Genomic DNA, 9,386 nt, shown 5'->3' with positions numbered 1-9,386 from the left:
TTCCACTACTATAATTTCTTGATGATGTCATATATATTTTTCCAAATGGTGGATATATTATTATGGTTGATATAATATTTCCCTAATACAGTATCTATTTTTTATATTATTATATGATACACATATGCTTGTTGCATATTGTGTTTTCATTGATGTCAAAGGTGTGACATCAAAGCAATTAGCAAATTGTGATAATTAAATGTAATTATATGTGATCTTGTGTGTCTAGTAACCACGACAATCTTAATTGGTTTTGACATATGACATGATTGAGTATTTAAGCTCTCATATGATACTTTGATTTTAGTTTTTCCTGATTATATATCACATATGGTGTTATACCGAAGTATCTATGATACGTGTTGACCACAATGTTATCACAACCAATGGTAGATAATCCAATGATGAATTACCACTCTTAAAAAGTGATGAGTATCACTCTAAGGTTCCCTGTGAGCTAGATCATAGCCATGCAAGATAGTTCAATTGGGTTATGTGGTAGTTTGTTTAGGAGAAAATTTTTATTATTCATTAGAGTTTCATTGGACTATAGTATCAAATCTCTTAGATAGTGACTTTAGTGGATGAAATCTAGATTCTCAATAACATAGGATTGGCAATAACAATCTTGGAAAAAAAAATGTAATCTAACATAGATAATGAAATAAATATTAAAAGAGATAAGATATACAATAGATAAAATGAAATCTACTCTATCTTAACAATGATAATGAGCACATTCACTTTGCTATAGTAGGAAATTATATTAAATCTCATGAAACTAGATATGGGCAAATTGGAAATCTCAAAACTCATACATAATCAAATCAATCATCAAAGGAATATCATAAAATACTTTTAAAAATTAGATTTTATCATAATCACAAATCCATACCCATGTGCACATGTGAGATGGAATCATCTGAAGCACATTTGTATCAAGATTCCACCAAATTATCCAATCAAACAAACAAAATAAGAAGATATCAAAATTAGTTGTCTCATATCTACAATAAATACATTTGAAATATAAAATCTAAGGTTGTATATTTTTTCATCAAGGAAAACTATAAGAATACCAACCAAGTTAGAGAGAATATAGATAACTTTAAATAAAACTGGTTAACCAATATATGATGATTTCTAAACATCGATCAACTTTATTATTGCAACAATATTAAAGATAAAAAAATAAAAAAGAAAAAGAGAACAAATTTGTCCAATGGTTAAAACCATTTCCTATGGTATCTTCCAGGTAAGTACCATGATGAAAACCTAAAAGGTAGACATCATGTGTACTATGAAATCCATCTTATTTATTATAATTTATCAACTTGCATTCATCTAATCATCTTCTCTATAATTGCTTGTTGGAATCCAATAACACGGAGGGGGGGGAGTGAATCAGTGTTATACAGGAATGATCAATTTTAGCCTTATTAAAACATGCATACACCAACCGGTATACCGATACATATAGAATTGAAAGAAGTAAAGCAACCAATAAGCCAATCACATAAATGAGAACCATAACACACAGAATTATACGTGGAAAACCTCAAAGAGTAAAAACCATGGTGGGATTTGTGATCCACAATATCAATTCACTAGCCATATGAAGAGATATTACAAAATATAGAGGCCTGCACTTACAGGAAGGCTTACAGCTTAGAGCACACTGCTCAATCACAAAAGGAGCCTCACTGACTACATACAAATCTAGACTTCAATCTGGAGAAATGAGTGAACTGCTAAGATAGCATCATCTATGCCAGAATACAGTTTCGGTTAAGCTCTGTCTGTTCTGGTCTGAAACCCTAAACCCTTTACCAGAATAACCCTTACATAAATATCCTCGCATACATGATCTCTTTGATATATTTTGCATCTCCTTCCTAATACATATTCGCATCATATCACATCCATATGTCCCAATACATATCCAATATCCAAATGATCTAATCCAATTGACCTATATACCCTATACAACTTATCATACCTTACGTCGGCTCACAAAGATAATTACAATATCAATATACATGTCGGCTAGATAACATAAATACATGAATATGAAAAATAATTGTCGATGTCGGATCCAAGAGATGTCGGCCTCCAATACTGATAACCTTATTCTAAACCATGTCGGCCTGCATTGTCGGTAACTAAATAAATCCTTTCATCCTGTCGATGCTAGTGTAGTGTCTATGAAGTGTGTGTCATTACACAACTGAACCAAAACATCAAGTCGGAACAAGATACCATGTTTCCATCAATGACAACATAGTGAAACCAATCAATTGAGTGTCAATTTCCAACAATCTCCCCCTTTGGCATTGATGGCAACACTCATGTGAAAAATGGTCATGGTTTCATCTGTCGGTTTCATCTTGCCTGCTCCCCCTCAGTTGAATATTCATCAATAAAAAATTCTCCATACTCCCCCTAATGTATACAACTCCTTTTTTTTATTTTTCACATTTGTATCACTCCCCCTTTGACATCAATGCCATCAAAAAATCCCAAAAATAATGCCAAAGATCCAAAACTGTACAATGAGTATCCTAAAAATACCTTACCAAAGCTTAATAAATTTAAAAATTTATGGATATGCCTTCTCCAATAGCTCAAGATAAGTATCCCAACCATATTTGAAAGTGTTGGAAATAGATACAAGTCCATTTAGTATATGAGCAAATGATTCTTTCTCACTTAACTCTATCAGTGTGATCTTACCAACCATATCCATACACTCCTTCTTATGTACACTGAGTGAATCCAACCGGGGACTCACCAAGCCTCTAAGACTTCTGGCTCTTCTTATGATTTTGTCTTTTTCTTTCTCAAGAAAAGAAATTTGGGCTTCTAAAACCAAAATTTGACCATTAATGGATGTAGTCAATGAATTCAATCCATCAAAAGAATTAGCTATACTTGCAATTTACTCCTGAAATTCCTTAATCTTCTTGTCCACATGAACTATAAGTACATCTGTGTTACAACATACCCTGTATATATTTGTACACTGTTTTAAACAATTCTCTATCAGTTTCAACTTTTCATCAATCTTCTTCTTCTTAGATTCAATCACCTAATCAAATGCAGCTCTTTTAGCATGTGTGAACCTCTCCAATGCTTGCCAATTTGAAATTTGTTGCAAGGATTGAAAATCCTTTGAAATGTGCTCAGTAATTGTCTTAAGCTTGTTAGATGGGCTTGTTTCACTGTCAATCTTGCACTCTGGGACTAGTATATGTAAACCAGTGATAGATTGATCAATAATCCCTTTATCCATACATCCCTCCTTCATCAATTTTTATGCAACCATCATCATGAGTTCAGTAGGACTCATCTCAGTTATGTTTTTATTTACAACCTATGAGGTGTAAATTGACAACAATGATGGACCTACTACCGGTTCCCTATCGGATTCCCCTTTCTTCTCCTTTGATGATTTATCCTTTATAGCTTCCTCACTTGCACCAGTGGCTTTGCGACTTGGTGCAGTCTTTATAACTATCAGTTCCCCTGTAGGAACTATAACCTCAACCTGTACATTTGTATCTGGAGGACTATTGTCCTCAACATTAGTATCCTATACATTATCAACATTTTCACTCTCTGTATTTTCCAGTATCTCAACATTTGTGTGTACATTTGTATCTACTGGGGGCTTAATTTCCACTATCTTAATGTTTTTCAAAATTGAGGGTGAAGTACCCATAATACCCTTTCCTTTTCCTTCAACCAAGGTGTCTGCAGTGTTTGTTTTGTATTCCGGTGAAGTAAATAAACCTTGGTTCTCTTCAAATAACTTAACCCATGCCTTGTAGGTCTCCTTTATTATCCCATTTACCCTTCCTAGCATCAGATTGGTTATTATATGTTTGTTGTTAAAGACTTTCCTATCTGCCACCTCAAGTGTCCTATCCATTTCTTTTGGAGTAATAGAAACACAAATAGATAACAGCTCTTGAATTTTTATGTGTTTGTCTTCTGGTATTGCTGATAGTCTCCTAGCATCTAACATATCATAAATTCTGGTGGTATTTGATCTTCAATTTCTATCAAGACTTTCTTATAAGTGTCCAAATATAACAATACTGCTTCCTCTACCTCTCTTTGTTCATCATTTTCTAAACAATCATAGTAAAATTGTACATTCTTTAACATGCCATCCTTAGTTATTTCATCTACTAACTCTGAACAATTTTTTGGTGGAATGATAGTTACATTACCAGATTGAATTATCGTATCAATGTCATTCTTCTTCTTCCCTTTTGCAATACCGGATGGAGCTGAAGTTGTTACTTTTGGTGCTTTCTTATGTACCGGTAACTTGAATGTAACTTTCTAACCGGATGCTTTTTATCCTCTACCTTGGTTTCCTCTATTTTCTTCCTTATAACCCTTTTGAATGCTAGGGGTACAACTTGTCATCCTTAGATTCAGACTCAGTTGTAACAGACTCAATGAACACTTCTGGTTGTTTCCCCTTCCTGCCTTTCTCCGGGACAACATCAATCAATGCTTTGATGTCCTGTGAAACCTTTTCTACAAACTTTCTTACCTTTCCTTCCTGCTTCTATCTCTTCTTCCGGTTGAACTCTATTTCAACCTCTTGTGTCTTCTATTTAGTAGTACCACAAGGCTTCTCAGCCTCATCAATAGGTGCATCAATCAACATCTTTGCATAAGCATCAAGGAATTGTGCATCAACTTCATAGCCCATTTCCTCAATCCAGATCTTTCGGGGCTTGACCGCTTCAATGAGTGTTTCATCTTTCTTCACCATGAAGAATATGTTAGTTGAGTATTTCTCAGCAATATGCTTAGGAACCCTTTCCCTAGATTTCATAGACTTCTGAAATCCCTTAAAATATCCCCATACTTTGTCATTCCTTTGACTACCCAGTGTAGAAATTGACTATTTCAATTGTCTCTCTACTGGGACATCAAATGCCCATTGTCTCTTCCCAAAAATAGGAGTGTCATTCATGAAAAATAACATTAAGCAAACAATTAAGTTGCCATACCGAAAAGTCCCTTTCTTTTCACCTTTAATGTTTCCTAGGTTTATCAATAATTCATCTAACATCCAACCACATAGATCCAATTTATCATTTTCTCATCATCTTATAAGTTGCAAAAATGTAGGAGCTAGAAATAGAATTCTATCGGTTTGACTGAGTTACCTTATAACCGATGATCATGCTACTGAATTTGATGTTTGTGTCGGTAATAGTGTTGATTCACATGGATCGCCTGTCTGATGTTGCGATGGTGATTTTATTTACATAATCATTAGAAACCTTATTATCTAGATGTTGTCCAACCTGTGGTAAACCAGTGATTGCCTTGATGGCTTCCTTAGTAATCTTGTAAGGTCTATCCAACTAGATAAACTCTCCATGTACTCTGCTTAAAACATAACTAACAATTTCATCTTCAAATTCCAGAATGTCCAGAATGTCAGTAAACCCTAAGTCTTCAATGTGCTTGTATGCAAGTTTGATCTTTCTAGAATCTCCCATTAGCTTGCTCATGTACATGCTCTTTATATTAGATGTCCCCAAATCCTCAATGTGATAGTGTATGTATGCTCTAACATCTTCGACATACACAACTTCTTCCGGAACATAGGAAAATGCTCCAACCGAATCTTCCAGGATAGCCACATGTGGATACTGCTTGAAAATTGGCTTGGGATGGTCCTTGACCTAAACTACAATTGGTCTAGCAACAAAGATAGGAACATATGATGATCCCACTTCCATAATAAAAGAAAAATACCTATGAATCGCTTCCAGTGAAACCCTAACAACCTCTTCCAGTCATCGGTGAAATCGCTCAAGAAGATATCTGATTACACTGAATAGCCTTTGATCCCTCTGAATCGCTCTTAATCACACTGAATTGCTTTGAATGCAAGGTGATCAAAAATGAAGTGAATTTGACCTTTTATCCTCCAAGAAAAGCCCTAATCTTTCATTGATATAGATGACTTCCGGTGAAAGATACCAGATCTCCAACAAAACATATCCATGTTGGATAAGCATCTCCAATGTCTGGAACATTTTCCAGAACCTCTTCCTGGGGCATATGCAGCATCTTCATGAACTTTTCCTACCCCTAAGGCATCTGCCTCAGTTATTGGATGAGCTACCTGTCGGTGCAAGAGAAACCTCCTATGTCAGATAAGTAATCAGTGTATTTCCATCTGCATATTATTCTTCAGTCTTCCTAACCCATCTCTAGGTATGATCTTGCCAGATTTCATTAACCTTTTCTTTCCCTTTCTCATTTGATCCTCCATTACCAACTGGTGGATTTTTGCTTCTACAAAATTTAGCAATATGTCCAGCCTCATTACATGTGTAACATGTAACATTGTTCTTTTGAATTGCTTTGCTAAAACTGGTATAATTGCTTGACCTACACTGATTAGCCATATGTCCAAATTTTCCACATGCATAGCATTTAACATTCATTTTGTAATCTTCTGCCTTATGACCATACTTATTGCATTTATAACATTGATCGGGAGTAGAATCAAGGTTCTGATTTGCTCTGTTTCTACATTACCTAGCCATGTGACTAAATTTATTGCAAACAAAACATCTACGAGTAAATTTATAAGCATTAAACTGCCTTATGGTTTTGATCTTCATTAGCAGTACCGGAACTCTGTCCTTGCTCAAATCCAAGTCCATTGGAATCTCCATTCTGCCTTTATCTCTTCAATAACTCATCTAGTTGTGTTGAACTAATCTTAATTTTTTCTTTATACTCACTTGCAATAGTTAGATCATCTCTTAGAATTATCATTTGTCTCTCAAGCTCTTGTTCATTACTCTGGGATTGTACTAAATCATTTCTCAGCATATCATTCTCATGAACCAACCTACCACATTCTTGAAATTTGTTCTTCAGGGATACAACAAGATTTTCTTCCTTTTTCTTCTGATCCTCAATCTCCTTATAAATTCTCATAGTTATAGCTTGCATTTCATTTCTCATAACCATTTTCTCCTAACTCGGCTTCTGACACTGTTCCTTAAGTGTATCTTTCTCTTCATCATCCTGATTTTGTAAAATTTCCTTCCTCCTAGCTTGAACAGATGACAGCCTCTCCTATAAGACAAGAATGAATTCCTTAGCAGAATTCAATTCATCTTGTAGCTTTAAGTTCTTCAACCTTTCAGCATCATAATCTTCAAGTGTCATCTCAAGTTGCTTTTCCAAACCCATATCCATGGATTCCGGATTCAAGATCTCCCTCAAGCTGTTAAACTTCCTCTGAGGCACAAGGATCTGATACCAATTATTGGAATCCAATAACACTAAGAGGGGGGGGTGAATCAATGTTATACAGGAATGATCAATTTTAGACATGCATACACCATCCTGTATATCGGTACATATAGAATTGAAAGAAATAAAGCAACCAATAAGCCAATCACATAAATGAGAACCATAGCACACAGAATTATACGTGGAAAACCTCAAAGAAGAAAAACCACAGTGGGATTTGTTACCCGCAATATCAATTCACTGGCCATATGAAGAGATATTACAAAATATAGGGGCCTGCACTTGCAGGAAGGCTTACAGCCTAGAGCACACTGTTCAATCACAAAAGGAACCTCACCGAATACATACAAATTTAGACTTCAATCCGGAGAAATGAGTGAACTGCTAAGATAGCATCTTCTATGCCAGAATACAGTTCTGGTTAAGCTCTGTATGTTCTGATCTGAAACCCTAAACCCTTTACTGGAATAACCCTTACATAAATATCCTCACATACATGATCTCTCTGATATATTTTGCATCTCCTTCCTAATACATATTTGCATCATATCACATCCAATATCAAAATTATCTAATCCAACTGACCAATATACCATATACAACTTATCATGCCTTATGTCGGCTTAAAAAGATAATTACAATATCAATATACATGTCGACTAGATAACATAAATACATGAATATCAAAAACAATTGTCGATGTCGGATCCAAGAGATGTTGGCCTCCAATACTGATAACCTTATTCTAAACCATGTCGGCCTTTATTGTTGGTAACTAAAGAAATCATGTCATCCTGCCGGTGGCGGTGGTAGTGGTGGTGCTGGTGTAGTGTTTGTGAAGTTCCTGTCGGTATGCAACTGAACCAAAACATGAAGTCGGAACAAGATACCATATTGCCATCAATGACAACATAGTGAAACCAACCAATTGAGTGTCAAGTGCCAGCATTCCTATCCATTCTTTAATCACCCCCACCTTAGATTATTATCTCAAGGTTACTATCCTCTTTCATCATACTCCATCCATACCCCATCATTATATCTTCCTATTGTAAATCATATAGCACCTTCTCATTCTAGATCCTCCTTCATTGGATTTGTTCTCCATCACTCATATCTAACCTACTTAGCACTCAAACTACATGCATACATATGATTCTACCTACAATCAGTTTACTTATGCTCATCTTCTCTACTCTCCCAATTGATATCTAAATTTCATTAATTTTGTAATCAATAGGGGCATTCATGTCATTTTGTAATTAGTGATGAACAAATTATGTTATCTTATTTTTGGATTATCCACGAATGTTGCAATTCATACAAATTTCAAATTTTCATAATAAGTGTAGATCTATTATTTTTATGAAGTCGAAACCATCTAAAATATATTATGAATAATCATTTCTTTTAAAAAATCGTATATTGAATGCAAGACAAATTATATAACATTTGGTGGGCAATAAATTACATATATTGTCACATATGTTTTGGCACCTAGGCATAAATAAAAAAAGGTGGTCATGTGATTTACTAGTGCATTCTCAATACCCTCTTTATTGGTTCCTTATCATTTCATGGTTATTGTATGTAAGCCATGTTTTGAGGTAAGAGTAAATGTACAATTAGATTTCAACACTAAAAAGTAGAAATCTACTTCAAGACTAACAAAGGAATTGTTCCCAAGGATGCTTTCAAGGAATGTTGAAAATAGGCCCTTTCTAGATGAAACATTAAGTGTGTATATTAAATTATAGCTTCAAGTCTTTTATTTGTTAAGGGTCTAGGATAGTACAATTATACATATATAAATTTAAATATTAATTATGAGGTTTTTTAATTCACTTTTTACTTTGATAGACTATCCATGGGTTATATATTATACAAAATATGATATGTTTCAATAAAAAGAATCTTGATAAACATATACAATAGAAGTAGTACATATATAATCTTGATTATTTCCAATGATAAAAAAAAATTGCATTAGATTTTCACATGGCCTAAGGGTGAGTAGAAGAATGAAACAATGAAACATACATCCAATCAAGAGTTGTTTGACATCTCTTAATAGA

The sequence above is a fragment of the Cryptomeria japonica genome, chromosome 6 (assembly GCF_030272615.1).
Source record: "Cryptomeria japonica chromosome 6, Sugi_1.0, whole genome shotgun sequence".
In the NCBI taxonomy this organism is placed as follows: domain Eukaryota; kingdom Viridiplantae; phylum Streptophyta; class Pinopsida; order Cupressales; family Cupressaceae; genus Cryptomeria; species Cryptomeria japonica.
The sequence above is the reverse complement of the archived record's forward strand: the minus strand, read 5'-3'. Positions refer to the sequence as shown.